The sequence below is a fragment of the Hordeum vulgare genome, chromosome 6H, assembly GCF_904849725.1.
Source record: "Hordeum vulgare subsp. vulgare chromosome 6H, MorexV3_pseudomolecules_assembly, whole genome shotgun sequence".
NCBI classification, from domain to species: domain Eukaryota; kingdom Viridiplantae; phylum Streptophyta; class Magnoliopsida; order Poales; family Poaceae; genus Hordeum; species Hordeum vulgare.
Genome location: NC_058523.1, coordinates 121,392,294 through 121,409,295, shown reverse-complemented (window position 1 = coordinate 121,409,295; position 17,002 = coordinate 121,392,294).

Sequence of the window (17,002 nt, the reverse complement as noted above, 5' to 3'; positions counted from 1 at the left end):
GGCAAGCCTTATCGCCCTTGACAGGCTAAATAGGCAGCCTAGAGCAGGCGGGTGTCCCTTCGCGTCCCGGGTCCATGCAATTCGTGAGGGGACACGACCGCGTAGCGGGTGTAGAGGCGCCGCCCCAAGAGAGCAATGATGTCTGGCGCAGCATCCAGGCATCAAATCAATTTGACCAGGCACGCCTCTCGGCGCTTCAGGAACGGGAATGTTGCCGGGCTGCGCGGCATGTGTGAAGCCTGGCCCGCACATGTTTAGGACCCGCGACGCTTTAGGCTGCCTCCATGGCTTCGTCAGGAACCACCCCGAGCGCGCCTTGGACCCGGGGGCTACTATCAGCATCCTGGGAACGGGGGTACCCAGATTTGCCTGTCTGCGGCCCAGGGCTGGCCCACTCCATGGGTCAAGCACGAGCGGGCACGGCAAGTCCCTTGCGAGGGGCCAAGCCTCACAAAGAGGAATGGAATTAAGACCCGCAGGGGCTTCCTCGGAGCCCCTCCGGAGCGGCGAACATGCCGAGGCAAGGCCTGGCTTCAGGAGTCAAGGATGGTGCAGAAGGTGGACACATGACCCGTAGATGGCAGAGCAGCGCAGTTCCCCCTTTTGTGCAAAGAGAGCAGGAGCGTAGAGGGGCCCCAAAGGCATCTGCCAAAGGTTTCCCTTCTAGTGCAACAAAGCCACCGCTGCCCCATCAGTAGGGCACACGTCACCACGGGCCTTTCGGCGCAGCGTGGACAGTTACTTTGCAGGCGAAGACCACTTTTGACGGGGGAAGCATGTTCCCTTGTCTCTCACCGAGACTGGCCGTTGTGGGATTCCTTCCCGCCTACGTGATGATGTTCAAAGTCTTCAGTCTAGGTTTGATAGTCTTCAAGAACGTTATGGCACACTCTTTGCTGATCATGAAAATCTTTCTTATGAATTTCTTCAAAGAAAGCAAGATCTTGAGAAACTAATAATGTCTCATGATGATCGTAGAATTGAAAATGATTCCTTGCTTGTTCAACACATCAGTACCACTCACGAAGAATTCATTCCACCATGTTTGAAATGCATCGAACGTGAATCTGCTAATTCTTCACCTGAAACATCAAATGCTTCTATTGCTACAAATTCTTCAACTGTATCTGTGTAACAAATTCCTCACTTGAGGAAATCACAAATGTCACTAAGGAAAATGCAGGGTTGAAGGAATTGTATGTGACAGGCGTATACAAAAGTCTCAAAGGGCATCAAACCCTTTGCGATGTGCTCAAAAAGCAGATTCTGAACCTGAACCCTAGGAAAGAGGGTATTACCATTGAGAGGAAATCGAATGTCGATGGGTCATACTGGAAACCTGAGCACTATCCCAAAACCTCATGGGTTTCTGCAAAAGGACCTCCTCTTAATCCATCTACTCTAATCGGCTTTGCATGTGAAATTTTATATTCCCGTGATGAGTCACGTGACTCAAACTATAAACTGTTCAAATCAGGCTGGTGAAGTACTTACTAGATATGTTTGAGCTAACTGCGGGAATGGACCATGCTTCAGGAAAATTTGGATTCCCAAAAGCATCTAAGAAAGTCTTCAGGTGAATGTCCTCTCGACACCACCTGTGAAGAACAGGAACCCCATATCAAATTCCTCAAGTGGGCCAAAGTCTTAACGAGGATCAAACTCCTCATATGGTAAAAACTATGCTCGTACTTGCACTAACGGTTGTGACATGCAGGGAAACTACAAGGGACATGAATATGTGCATTATTCCTCAAATCACTATGTTCATAAGTCCTCAAAGAATTTCTACGCCTATTCATTTGAGTACTCTAACCCCCTCATGTGAAACAAAGTGTATTAGCTTCAATGCCTCAATTCTCATATGGTGCTCGCAGGATGATAAACTCTTTATAACCCCTTCAGATGTGGATGGTGAAGAAGTCGAACTAATCACTTCTGTAGGTCAGGTCTCTAGATGAAAGTCATCATCTGGAAAAAATGTTGGAGACGTGAGGAAATTGCTTGATAGGACGCAACCTAATCCTGATGAAATGTTCTATCATTTCACTCGTCCTTATTGTGTCTAAAATATTATTTATGTGATGAAATTAAAGTCTGATGAATTTGATATCATAATCTTCATTTTGAAACATATGAGATGCTAAGAAACACTAATTCATATAAAGGAGGACGAACCCAAAACCATAGAGTGGGTTCTTAACAGTGGGTGTACAAATCACATGACTGGTGACAAAATCATATTGATGAATATCCCACTGACTCCATCACCACTGAAGCATATCACCTACGCCGACAAAGGTAAAAGAAAGGTATTGGGACTTGGTAAGGTGGCTATCTCTAAGGATCGACACATGGACAAAGTCATGCTTGTCGAATCCCTTGGGTTTCACCTCATGTGAGTCTCAATGCTTTGTTATATTGATATGATTGTCATCTTTGGAAAATATCCATGCATAGTCATCATGGAATCTAACAAATCCAAAGTCTTCGAAGGCTTTAGGAGAGGAGACTTGTACATTGTTGATTTCTCTACAGGTCCTCAGCCAGTCATGTGTCTTCTAATAAAAACCTCAGAGGGCTCGCTATGGCATCGATGACTTGGTCATGCGGGCATGAGGAATTTGCACACACTCGCGAAGAAGAAGCATGTCATTGGCATCGAAACCGTCAAATTCCTCAAGGATCATCTCTGCGGGGCTTGTGAGTTTGGAAAAATTACCAGATCCAAGTACCCTTCAAAGACTAGCATGACTACTACTCATCCTTTTGAATTGCTTCACATGGATCCCTTTGGACCTACTCATTATGCTACTCTAACCAATGCAGCATCTCTATATGGCTTTGTCATCATTGACGACTATTCTCATTATACTTGGGTGCATATCATTCTTTACAAAACTGAAGTGCATGAAGTCTGATGACCCACAAGTATAGAGGATCTATCATAGTCCTTTCGATAAGTAAGACTGTCGAACCCAACGAGGAGCAGAAGTTTCTGACAAGTGGTTTTCAGCAAGGTAATATCTACAAGAACTGAAATTATCGGTAACGAGTGGTTGTGTGGTGAGATGATTCGTAACAAGTAGCAAGTAACAAAAGTAACAACGGTGCAGAAAAGTGGCCCAATCCCTTTTGTAGCAAGGTACAATCCAGGATGAATTCTTATAGGAGGTAAAACGCTCCCAAGGACACATGGGAAATTCTGTCAAGCTAGTTTTCATCGTGTTCATATGATTCGCGTTCGCTACTTTGATAGTTTGATATGTGGGTGGACCGACGCTTGGGTACTGCCCATACTTGGACAAGCATCCCACTTATGATTAACCCCTCTCGCAATCATCCGCAACTACGAAAGAAGAATTAAGACAAAGTCTAACCATAGCATTAAACTAGTGGATCCAAATCAGCCCCTTGTGAAGCAACGCATAAACTAGGGTTTAAGCTTCTGTCACTCTAGCAACCCATCATCTACTTACTACTTCCCAATGCCTTCCTCTAGTCCCAAATAATGGTGAAGTGCTATGTAGTCGACGTTCACATAACACCACTAGAGGAAAAACAACATACAACACATCAAAATATCGAACGAATACCAAATTCACATGACTACTTATAGCATGACTTATCCTATGTCCTCAGGAACAAAAGTGACTACTCACAAAGCATAATCATATTCGTGACCAGAGAGGTAATGAGTAGCATCAAGGATCTGAACATATAATCTTCCACCAAGTAATCCAACTAGCATCAACAACAAAGAGTAATTAACACTACTAGCAACCTTACAAGTACCAATCGGAGTCGCGAGACAGAGATTGGTTACAAGAGATGAACTAGTGTTTGGAGATGAGATGATGCTGATGAAGATGTTGATGGTGAGGAGTCCCCTCCGATGAGAGGAGTGTTGGTCATGACGATGGCGACGATTTCCCCCTAAGGGAGGGAAGTTTCCCCGACAGGATCGTCCTGCCGGAGCTCTAGATTGGTTCTGCTCAAGTTCCGCCTCGTGGCGGCGGCGAATCCTCCGAAAAGACTCCTCCTATTTTTTTCTGGAAGGAAACCCTTCTTGTAGCAAAAGAGGGGGGCCAGAGGGCCAACTGGGAGCCCACAAGCCCCCTAGGCGCGGCCAGGGGGAGGCCGCGCCTAGCAGGCTTGTGGCTTCTTGCTGGCGCCCCTCTGGTACTTCTTCGGCCCAGTATTTTTTTTAAAATCCAAAATAAATCCTCGTTGATTTTCACAGATTTTGGAGTTGCGCAAAATAGGTATCTCAAACTTGCTCCCTTTTCAGGCCAGAATTCCAGCTGCCCGCATTCTCCCTCTTCTTGTAAACCTTGCAAAATAAGAGAGAAAAGGCATAAGTATTGTACCGTGAAGTGTAATAACAGCGCATAAAGCGATAAATATCAACATGAAAGCATGATGCAAAATGGACATATCAACTCCGCCAAGCTTAGACCTCGCTTGTCCTCAAGTGAAAGCCGAGAACAATAAATATGCCCACATGTTTAGAGGGAGAGAGCTGTCGACAAAACAAGATACAAAAATGTAGGCATCATGATCATGGTTAGAACAGCAGTACCATCATATTATCTATCATGCTAAAGTGATAATTCCTTCACAGAGTAAAGTATGGATCAAGAACCTTACCGAGAATTAACAACCGATAGCCTTTAGTCATTGAAGCAATTGCAATTTATCATAACATTGGAAAGAGTCAAATAAGAGCTTCTAAAGAAAATCCACATACTCAATCATCTTTTTGTCTTCTACAATTGCTACAACTCAAGTGGTACTCACAAGATCAAAGTTTCAGTCGAACACACAGAAAGATAGGGGCTGATAGTTTTTCCTCCCAACTATTTACCTCAAGGGTAATGTCAACAATAATAATTCAAGAATACTTACCTCCAAGTTGACATATGAATATAGATCCTTCCCTAGCATATGACGTTAGCCAAGATAAAGGCGAAATAAGGAATTGGTGTAGATCACCATGACTCTTTTAGGGACAAAAAGTAAAGGTACAAGATAGGCCCTTCACAGAGGTAAGCAGGGGTTGTCACGCGCTTTTGAGGTTTGGATGTGTGTCCTCTTAGTGTGGAGGAACGTCACTTTATATTGCCTCATGTGGTAAAGAACTTTATTATGCAGTCTGTTGCTTTTATGTCTTCCTCATCACAGGTTCGTACAAAGCTTATTTTCTACACACTAATAGATCATACATATTTAGGGAGCAATTTTTATTGCTTGCACCGATGACAACTTACTTGAAGGATCTTATTCAATCGATAAGTAGGTATGGTGGACTCTCATGGCAAAACTGGGTTGAAGGTTTATGGATACACAAGTAGTATCTCTACTTGGTGCGGAAGTTTGGCTAATATGAGGTGGAAGCAATCATCACATGCTAAGGGATTTCTAGTCATATAACATTGTTCGGAACCAAGGAAACACAATGCATTATGTTGTCTTCCTTGTCCAACATCTACTTCTAAGCATGTAAGAGTTTAGTGAGTGTTCACAATCATAGATGGTGTTAAAGATGATATATTTATATGTGAACCTCTCCTTCTTTTTCACTTCCTACGTTTGTCTACCCTCAACAAGTTTCAATCATGATTCTTTCTATATGTGAAGTCATCACTTCCCATAAGATCATTACATGATCTTTCATGGTTTTGTTCTTTTATCATTCTTTTGATCATGGCATGAGGCAAGGCCCTTAACTAGGACACTCTTTATTATATGGCTCACAAGCTCGAATACATCGGGGGTGACACAAAGCAAAACTCAAGCCTAAAACACTAAGAACTTTATTCTACTAGAGAAAGAGAAAACTGAAAAGGAACAAACTAAAACAAAGGTAAAGGCAAAAGATGTGATGGTGATACGATACTGGGACAACTCCCCCAAGCTTGGCACAAGACAAGGGGATTGCCCATACCCATGCTTAGTTGTCTTCCTTTGGAGATGATGGTGGTGGAGTTGTTGCAGAGGTCTTGAACTTGTTTAATTTCCTCTTGAGCATAAAATTCTGCTCCTTCAGATTATTAGTTTCCTCTTCAAGCCTCAACACCCTTTGGCATAATTCATGCTTACTTTCCTGCAAAAGACGAGAAGGTATAAACAAAATCTTAGGCTTCTTCCTTGAGTCAGGGAGGCTCGACTTCTTGAACTCCACATGCGTGTCTCCAAGTTGAGGTAAAGGAGCCTCCTCCTCATCGGAACTTGTTCCTTCCGTCCCCTTGGGATCATAATCTTCTTCCTCATCAGTGGTCTAGCCATAAGGATCCAAGTCCCCATAGACCTTGGGGTTAGCAAGGTAATCAGCCACATAGCTCTCCCTCTCTGAATCTTGAGACGACATCTTGCTTTAAATTTGCGGCAGAAAACAAGCTCGAAACGAAAACAGAGGAAAATTGCGTGATACGAGGGTCAGACCTTTTGGGAGAATACATAATGATTTTTTTCCGACCAGAAGGAGTATTCCGCAAGAAAACGGAGTCCGGGAGGCACACGAGGTGGTCACAAGCCCCCCAGGCGTGACCAGGGGGTGGCTCGTGCGTGGCAGGCTTGTCGCCTCCTCGTGCGCTTTCCGGACTACTTTAAATTTTTCTATTTTTTCAAAAATTCCAAAACAGAGAAAAATTCCTACTAGAAAACTTTTGGAGTCTGTTTACTTACCGAATCACATACCTCTTCGTTTTCGGAGTCTGAAACAGGCTGATAAATATCCCTTATGTACTCCTCCGGAATTATGGTATTGATATTATTGCTTTCAACATTTATGGGAGTACTTAAGATATAATGCTTGATTCTCTGCCCATTTACCACTCTCGGAAAATTACCTTCCGTGTTGTTGATCTTGATAGCACCGGAACGATATACTTCCTCAACAATGTAAGGACCTTCCCATTTAGAGAGAAGCTTGCCTACAAAAAATCTTAAACGAGAATTATATAGCAAGACATAATCACGTACATTGAACTCACGGTTTTGTATCCTTTTATCATGCCACCTCTTAACCTTTTCTTTGAACAACTTGGCATTTTCATATGCCTGAGTTCTCCATTCATCAAGTGAGCTAATATCAAATAACCTCTTCTCACCAGCAAGTTTGAAATCAAAGTTGAGCTCTTTGATTGCCCAATAAGCCTTATGCTCTAGCTCAAGAGGTAAATGACATGCTTTACCATAAACCATTTTGTACAGAGACATGCCCATGGTGTTCTCATAGGCACTTCTATAAGCCCACAGTGCATCATCGAGCTTCTTAGACCAATTCTTTCTAGACCTATTGACAGTATTTTGCAGAATAAGTTTAATCTCTCTATTGCTTAGCTCTACTTGACCACTGGCCTGAGGGTGATAGGGAGACACAATTCTATGGTTGACATCGTACTTAGTAACCGTTTTACGGAAAGCACCATGAATGAAATGGGAACCACCGTCGGTCATTAGATATCTAGGGACTCCAAATCTAGGAAAAATAACTTCTTTAAGCATCCTGATAGAGGTGTTGTAATCATCACTACTAGTTGGGATAGCTTCTACCCACTTAGTGACGTAATCAACAACAACTAGGATATGAGTATACCCGTTGGATTTTGGAAAAGGTCCCATATAATCAAAGCCCCAAACATCAAATGGTTCAATGACAAGTGAATAGTTCATAGGCATTTCCTGACGATTACTGATATTACCTATTCTTTGACATTCGTCACAAGACAAGACAAACTTACGGGCATCCTTGAAGAGAGTGGGCCAATAGAAACCAGATTGCAATACCTTGTGTGCAGTTCTATCTCCTGCATCGTGTCCTCCGTATGCCTCGGAGTGACACTTTTGTAGGATTTGTCCCTGTTCATGTTCAGGTACACAACGTCTAATAACACCATCTACTCCTTCCTTATAAAGGTGAGGATCATCCTAGAAGTAATGTCTCAAATCAAATAAGAATTTCTTCTTTTGCTGGTATGTGAAACTAGGTGGTATATATTTGGCAATGATATAGTTTGCATAATCAGCATACCACGATGCACTACGTGAAGCATTGATGACATTCAATTGCTCATCAGGAAAGCTATCATCAATAGGTTGTGGGTCATCAAGAACATTCTCCAACCTAGACAAGTTATCTGCTACTGGGTTATCAGCACCCTTCCTATCGACAACATGCAAATCAAATTCTTGTAGCAAGAGAACCCATCTGATAAGTCTAGTTTTAGCGTCTTTCTTCTCCATGAGGTACTTAATAGCAGCGTGATCACTGTGAATAGTGACTTTGGAATCAACTATGTAAGACCTGAACGTTTCACATGCAAACACGACTCCTAAAAATTCCTTTTCCGTAGTAGCATAATTTCTTTGGGCACTGTCTAGAATTTTACTAGCATAGTGAATAACATTCAACTTCTTGTCAACTCTTTGTCCTAGAACAGCACCAACAGCATAATCAATGCCATCACACCTGATTTCCAAAGGTAGGTTCAAATAAGGTGGTTGAACAATAGGTGCAGTTATCAAGGCCTTCTTAAGTGTTTCGAAGGCTTCCTCACATTCATTGTCAAAAACAAAAGGAATATCCTTTTGCAAGAGATTGGTAAGAGGCGTTGAAATCTTAGAGAAGTCTTTAATAAACCTTCTATAGAAACCAGCATGACCAAGGAAACTTCTTATACCTTTGATATCTGTGGGGCATGGCATTTTCTCGATTGCATCAACCTTAGCCTTATCGACTTCAATACCTATTTCAGAAATTTTATGTCCTAAGACGATGCCTTCATTAACCACAAATTGGCACTTCTCCCAATTCAAGACAAGGTTGGTGTCTTTACATCTCTGCAAGACTCGATCAAGGTTGCTGAGGCAATCATCGAAAGAAGACCCGTAAACGGAGAAGTCATCCATGAAAACCTCAACAATCTTTTCACAAAAGTTAGAGAATATAGCCATCATATATCTTTGAAAGGTGGCAGGTGCATTACATAAGCCAAAAGGCATACGTATATAGGCAAAGGTACCAAAAGGGCAGGTGAAAGTGGCTTTCTCCTGATCAGCTTGTGCAACTGGTATTTGGGAGAAACCAGAATAACCGTCTAGAAAGTAGAAGTGTGTGTGTTTAGACAGTCTTTCTAGCATTTGGTCGATAAAAGGCAAAGGGTAATGATCTTTCCTAGTGTCGTTATTCAATTTCCTAAAATTGATCACCATCCTATAGCCAGTAATAATCCTCTGTGGGATCAATTCATCCTTATCATTAGGGACAACGGTGATACCTCCCTTCTTAGGGAAGCAATGAACCGGACTTACCCAATCACTATGAGCAACATGATAGATAATACCTGCTTCCAGGAGCTTTAGTATTTCTTTTCTTACTACCTCTTTCATCTTAGGATTTAATCTCCGTTGATGATCAACGACTGGTTGGGAATCAGGACCTGTTTTAATCTTGTGCTGGCATAGAGTGGGACTAATGCCCTTAAGATCATCAAGAGTATATCCTATAGCAGCACGGTGCTTCCTCAGAGTTTTTAGTAACTTCTTTTCTTTATGCTCTGAGAGGCTAGCACTAATAATAACAAGATATATCTCCTTTTCATCAAGATAAGCATACTTAAGAGTATCTGGCAACTGTTTAAGCTCGAACACAGAATCACCCTTTGGTGGGGGTGGATCCCCAAGCAGTTCAACACGCAAATTATTCTTAAGGATAGGATATTGTTCTAAGACAACTCTATCTATCTCATCCCTTTCATCCATATGCATATCATTTTCATGCTCAAGCAAGTATTGCTCTAAAGGATCAGTAGGAGGCACGGCAACAGAAGCTAGGGCAATAATTTCATCCTTACTAGACAACTCCTTTTCATGAGGTTTTCTACCAAACTTGGTAAAATTGAAATCAGGTGACACACCTTCAAAGCCAACATCCACAGTTTGCTTCTCACAGTCAATATGAGCATTAACGGTATTGAGGAAGGGTCTGCCAAATATGATGGGACAAAATTTATCTTGTGTGGTAGCAAGAACGAGGAAATCACCAGGATACTTTGTTTTACCACACAAGACTTCAACATCCCTAACAATTCCGAGAGGGCAGATAGTATCTCTATTGGCAAGCTGAATAGTGACATCAATGGGTTCTATCTCGACAGGTGCAATCTCGTCTTTGATTTCATCATATAAGGATCGAGGTATTGCACTAACACTAGCACCCACATCACATAAACCATGATAACAATGATCTCCTATCTTAACAGAAACAACAGGCGTGCCAACAACAGGCCTATGTTTGTCTCTAGCATGAGTATTAGCAATTCTAGCAGCATCTTCACAGAAGTGAATATCATGGCCATCATCATTGTCGGACAAGAGGCCTTTGATAATAGCTATGCTAGGTTCAACTCTAATCTGCTCAGGGGGTGTAGGTGTTCTAATGTGGGCCCTACGTATCACAGATGAAGCTTTAGAATGATCCTTTATCCTAACAGGGAAAGGTGGTTTCTCAATGTAAACACTGGGAACAATAGGATCATTATAGGCAATGACTCTCTCTTCAACTGGATTGGGTTTCACTACATTGACTTCTAAGGGAGGACGATATTTAAACCACTTCTCTTTGGGGAGGTCAATATGAGCAGCAAATGATTCACACAATGAAGCTACTATCTCAGAGTCAAGTCCATATTTAGCGTAAAATCACAAAAAGTATTTGTTTCAACAAAGGATTTAACTCAATCAAAGTTGAAATTCATACCTGACTCCTTACCTTCATCAAGCTCCCAATCTTCAGAGTTGCGTTCAATTCTTTCCAATAAATTCCACCTGAAGTCAATATCTCTCTTCATAAAAGAACCGGTACAAGAAGTGTCAAGCATGGTGCGATCATCATGAGAAAGTCGAGCATAGAAGTTCTGAATGATAATTTCTCTCGAGAGCTCATGGTTGGGGCATGAATATAACATTGATTTAAGCCTCCCCCAAGTTTGAGCGATGCTTTCTCTATCACGAGGCCAAAAATTATAAATATAATTCCGATCACGATGTACTAGATGCATAGGATAAAACTTTTGATGAAATCCCAATTTCAACCGATTGTAGTTCCATGATCCAGTATCATCACATAGCCTATACCATGTCAACGCCTTATCCCTCAAATATAAGGGAAAGACCTTCTTCTTGACCTCATCCTCGGGCAAACCTGTAAGCTTAAATAAACCACAAACTTCATCTACATAGATTAGATGCAAGTCTGGATGTGATGTTCCATCTCCTGTAAAAGGATTAGCGAGCAGTTTCTCAAGCATACCCGAAGGAAATTCATAGCAAATATTTTTAGTAGGTGCAGCAGTTTGAGGAGCAACTCTTTGTGCTTCCGTTCGAGGTGAAGATACCTCGAACAAGCCCCTCAAAGGATTAGTTTCCATAGTGACAAGTGACAATAAATTTCAGCACACTATACAAATGTTTCCTTACCAAATTCCACTTACCAAAGGCGCTTCACTCCCCGGCAACGGCGCCAGAAAAGAGTCTTGTTGACCCACAAGTATAGGGGATCTATCGTAGTCCTTTCGATAAGTAAGAGTGTCGAACCCAACGAGGAGCAGAAGGATCTGACAAGTCGTTTTCAGCAAGGTAATATCTGCAAGCACTGAAATTATCGGTAACGAGTAGTTGTGTGCTGAGATGATTCGTAGCAAGTAGAAAGTAACAACGGTGCAGCAAAGGGGGCCAATCCCTTTTGTAGCAAGGGACAATCCTGGACGAACTCTTATAGGAGGTAAAACGCTCCCGAGGACACATGGGAAATTCTGTCAAGCTAGTTTTCATCGTGTTCATATGATTCGCGTTCGCTACTTTTATAGTTTGATATGTGGGTGGACCGACGCTTGGGTACTGCCCTTACTTGGAAAAGCATCCCACTTATGATTAACCCCTCTTGCAATCATCCGCAACTACGAAAGAAGAATTAAGACAAAGTCTAACCATAGCATTAAACTAGTGGATCCAAATCAGCCCCTTGCGAAGCAACGCATAAACTAGGGTTTAAGCTTCTGTCACTCTAGTAACCCATCATCTACTTACTACTTCCCAATGCCTTCCTCTAGGCCCAAATAATGGTGAAGTGTTATGTAGTCGACGTTCACGTAACACCACTAGAGGAACAACAACATACAACACATCAAAATATCGAACGAATACCAAATTCACATGATTACTTATAGCATGACTAATCCCATGTCCTGAGGAACAAAAGTGACTACTCACAAAGCATAATCATATTCATGACCAAAGAGGTAATGAGTAGCATCAAGGATCTGAACATATAATCTTCCACCAAGTAATCCAACTAGCATCAACTAAAAAGAGTAATTAACACTACTAGCAACCTTACAAGTACCAATCGGAGTCGCGAGACGGAGATTGGTTACAAGAGATGAACTAGGGTTTGGAGATGATATGGTGCTGATGAAGATGTTGATGGTGATGAGTCCCCTCCGATGAGAGGAGTGTTGGTGATGACGATGGCGATGATTTCCCCCTCAGGGAGGGAAGTTTCCGCGGCAGGATCGTCCTGCCGGAGCTCTAGATTGGTTCTGCTCAAGTTCCGCCTCGTGGCGGCGGCAAATCCTCCGAAAATCCTCCTCCTGATTTTTTCTGGAACGAAACCCTTCTTGTAGAAAAATAGGGGGGCGAGAGGGCCAAGTGGGTACCCACAAGCCCCCTAGGCGCGGCCAGGGGGGAGGCAGCGCCTAGCAGGCTTGTGGCTTCCTGCTCGCTCCCCTCTGGTACTTCTTCGGCCCATATTTTTTATAAAATACAAAACAAATCCTCGTTGATTTTCACGGCTTTTGGAGTTGCGCATAATAGGTATCTCAAACTTGCTCCCTTTTCAGGCAAGAATTCCAGCTGCCGGCATTCTCCCTCTTCATGTAAACCTTGCAAAATAAGAGGGAAAAGGCATAAGTATTGTAGCGTGAAGTGTAATAACAGCCGATAAAGCGATAAATATCAACATGAAAGCATGATGCAAAATGGACGTATCAAAGTCTTCAAACGATTTTCCTCAAGGGCAACGACGAACTTCAGCATCAAGATCAAACACATCAAGAGTGACAATGGGACAGAATTCAAGAATACAAGCCTTGATGACTATCTTGTTGAACTTGGTATTACTCACAAATTTTCTGCTCCTTACACTCCTCAATAGAATGGCATCGTCGAGCGAAATAACATGACTCTGGTTGAAATGGCATGGACTATGCTTAGGCAATCAATACTACCTCCCACATCATCAACAGGGTATATCTTCACAAATTCCTCAAGAAGACTTCATATGAACTCTTCACTAACAAGAAACCCAATGTAAGTTATTTCAAAGTCTTCGGTGCAAGATGCTGCATTAAAGATCTTCACCACAGTTCAAAATTTGCACCGAAAGCACATGAGGGTTTTATTCTCAGTTATGAAAAGGACTCACACACCTACAAATTCTTCAACAACTACCGCAACAAGGTTGTTGAAACTGTAGATGTGTTGTTCGATGAAACTAATTGCTCGCAAAGAGAGCACCTACCTCGTGTGCCACATAAATTGACTCCTGAGGAAGCTATTAAGCTCAAGGCTAATGAAGACATCATTCCAACTGAGTAACAACACATTGTTGAAGAAGTCATCCCCAACCATGATGAAATTCAAGTGGGCGCACCTGAGGAAATTGCTCCACATCAAATTCCTCAACCCAACCAAAGTCTTCAACCCACACATCCGAGGATTGCAAATGAAGTGGAAATTGACAAAATCCTTGATGACATCAATGAGCCAGGTCCTCTCACTCACTCAAAAGCTTCAAATTTGATTAAATTTTGTAGGCATTCTTGTTTTGTGTCTATCACAGAACCCTCAAAAGTTGACGAAGCCTTCATGGAACCTGAGTGGATTCAAGCTATGAAAGATGAACTTCATCAATTGAAGTTGAACAACGTTTGGGAACTCATCAAACGGACTGATCCTCGCAAGCACAATGTCATCGGTACCAAGTGGATCTACCGAAACAAGCAAGATGTGGATGGTCATGTAGTGAGGAACAAGACACGACTTGTATCCCAAGGCTACACACAGGTTGAAGGAATTGACTTTGATGAAACTTTTACATGTGTTGCTAGACTTGAAGCTATTCGTATAATGCTTGCTTATGCTAATCATCACAATATTACACTGTATCAAATGGATGTGAAAAGTCCATTCCTCAATTGTAAGATTGAGGAAGAAGTATATGTTGCTCACCCCCAGGTTTTGAAGACCCGAAGGATCCTCACAAAGTCTTCAGACTCAACAAAACACTCTATGGCCTGAAGCAAGCCCCTCGGGTGTGGTAGGATACATTGAAGGAATTCCTAGTGAAGAAAGCATTCAACCCAATTCACTCGATCCCACTCTTTTCACAAAATCCAATGATAATGAACTGTTTGTATGCCAAATATATGTGGACGATATCATATTTGGTTGTACTAACAAACATTATACTGATGAATTTGGCTACATGACGGGTGAATAATATCAAATGTCCATGATGCAAAGGTGTCAAGATTCCCATGCCTACCAATGGCCACCTCTGCACTGAGAAAATGGTATAGATTTCCATCAGCGGGTATATCGCTCTATGATTGGCTCTTTATTGTACCTATGTGCATCTAGGCCAGACATTATGCTTAGTGTTTGCATGTGTGCCCGTTTCCAAGAAAAACCAAAGGAATCACACCATAAGGCTGGGAAACATATTCTTTGATATCTAGCTCATACTCCAACACTTGGATTATGGTAACCCAAGGGCTCAAATCTTCACCTCGTTGGATATTATGATTCTGATTATGCCAGTGACCGTGTGGATTGCAAGTCTACATTAGGCACCTGCCATTTCCTCGGATGATCCTTAGTCTGTTGGTCCTCAAAGAAGCAGAACTACGTGTTACTTTCCACTGCTGAAGGTGAGTACATTGATGATGGTTCCTGTTGTGCTCAACTGCTATGGATGAAGCAAACCCTCAAGGACTACGACATCAACATGAAGAATGTGCCACTCTACTTCAACAATGAGAGTACAATCAAGATTGCATACAACCCAGTACAACACTCGAAGACCAAGCACATCCAGATTCCTCATCATTTTCTTCATCATCATGTACTCAAGGGCAACATCGTCATCAACCACGTTAAGACTGAAGGGCAGCTAGCATACATCTTCACTAAGCCCTTGGATGAGAAGAGATTTTGCAAGTTCCGGTGTGAGCTAAATATCTTTGAACTTCAAATGTTCTCTGAAAAAGGCACACATCCTAACACTTACGCAAAATTGACGACTTAGATGTGCAACACATGAAGTAACATTTTTCTTCAATCAATGAAGAATAACACCCTAAGTGTTAAACAATTAATGAAGAATTTGATTCTCAGAACCCTATGACAATTGTACGCGGTGCTTAAAATCATCATTCTAATACGGTGGGTCACGCCACCACCTAATTTGAAATTCTTCAAGTTGAAATTCTTCAAAGTTGAGATTTTTGCAAAATCTTCAACGACTTCAGATTTTCAAAAACCTCAAGATTGCAAATTCTTCAAAAAGTTCAAATTCTTCAAACTTTTCAGTTATGGTCTTCATTGACTATATACTAGGTTATGAGCTTTCAAAGTCCTCAATAGCATTCACTTATAGCTAAGTCTTCATGCGGTGTTTATCTTCTAAGTGAATGTGATCAGACCCTATCCCCTCTATGCCTCTCAACCCAGTGTGTTCTCAAATTCTTCATATGTGTTCTGTTTGAAACTCGTTCAAAGTATTCACTGAGTCCTTGTCAGCTGAAGAATTTGCGAACAAAGTCCTCAAAAATTTAATTCAAAATTTTCCAGCCGTTACCGCTCAAACCGCACCCACTACCCATGATTGGATAAGCACTACCTACACTAACGCCATCGCTTAATATGTGGGTGCCACTTGTTAGGCAGAAAGGAAGGGCCAGGGACATTCTGGTCTGAAATTTTCGAACCGGACCATTTCTCACCTACGCTATAAATACCCCACTCTCTCCCCCGAGGACATTTCTTACTCTCGCTCCCACTTCTTATCACTCGTAGCCACATCTAGCGCCGCCGCTGGAAATCATCGCCGCCGGTGAGGAAAAGCTTCACTACCTCGACCTCATAGATGTCATACTCATGCCGGCTGCGGATCTTCTTCCTCCACCGTTGCCGTAGTTGTCTTCAGCCGCCGAGTTAGGGCGCTGAAGATCTGGACCAACGAGCTTCCCTTTTCACCATCTATAGTTTGTCATGTTCTTCGTGTTCTTCATCTAGGGTAATTAAAATCTAATTTTACTACCCCTCTTGATTCTTATATTTCCATTAAATCTGTGAACAGTGTTATTCCTCAGCAAATTCATCAGATGAACACTTCCTTGCCGTAGAACACTTGAAAAATTCCACTAAGTCACTCAATTCCTCAATTGTGTAAATTTTTGGATCTGCACAACTGTGGAACGCAAGTCAAGGACACTTAATGAAATTCCTAAAAATAGTATTGGTCAATGTCCTCAACTTCAGTCATTTTTTAAAATCTTCTGAGAAGGCATATGACCTCTTCAAATTGTTCGCACCTATATTATGTTCACAGGTACAAAATGTCAGCTGATGAATCTCTAGGTTCTCATCAGCTTAACTCATTTGCAGCGTTTCTTGAAGAAAATTTGCATACCTCTTGAGAGTCCTCAAAAGTTCATATTCCTCAAGTGAAGAAAATGGTTGATGACAAGAAACAAAAGGGTGGAAAGAAGGCAGAGCTCAACACTGCTTTTGAGATTCCTGATGACATTTATGATGAAACTTTTTATGGAAAGTAGACAAAGGAGAAGTGCAAAACGCGCTTGCAAAAAATTGAGAGGAGATGGGTTAAAGAATGGAGGGAGTACACGTATGTGACTCCCAAGTACATGAAGAAATT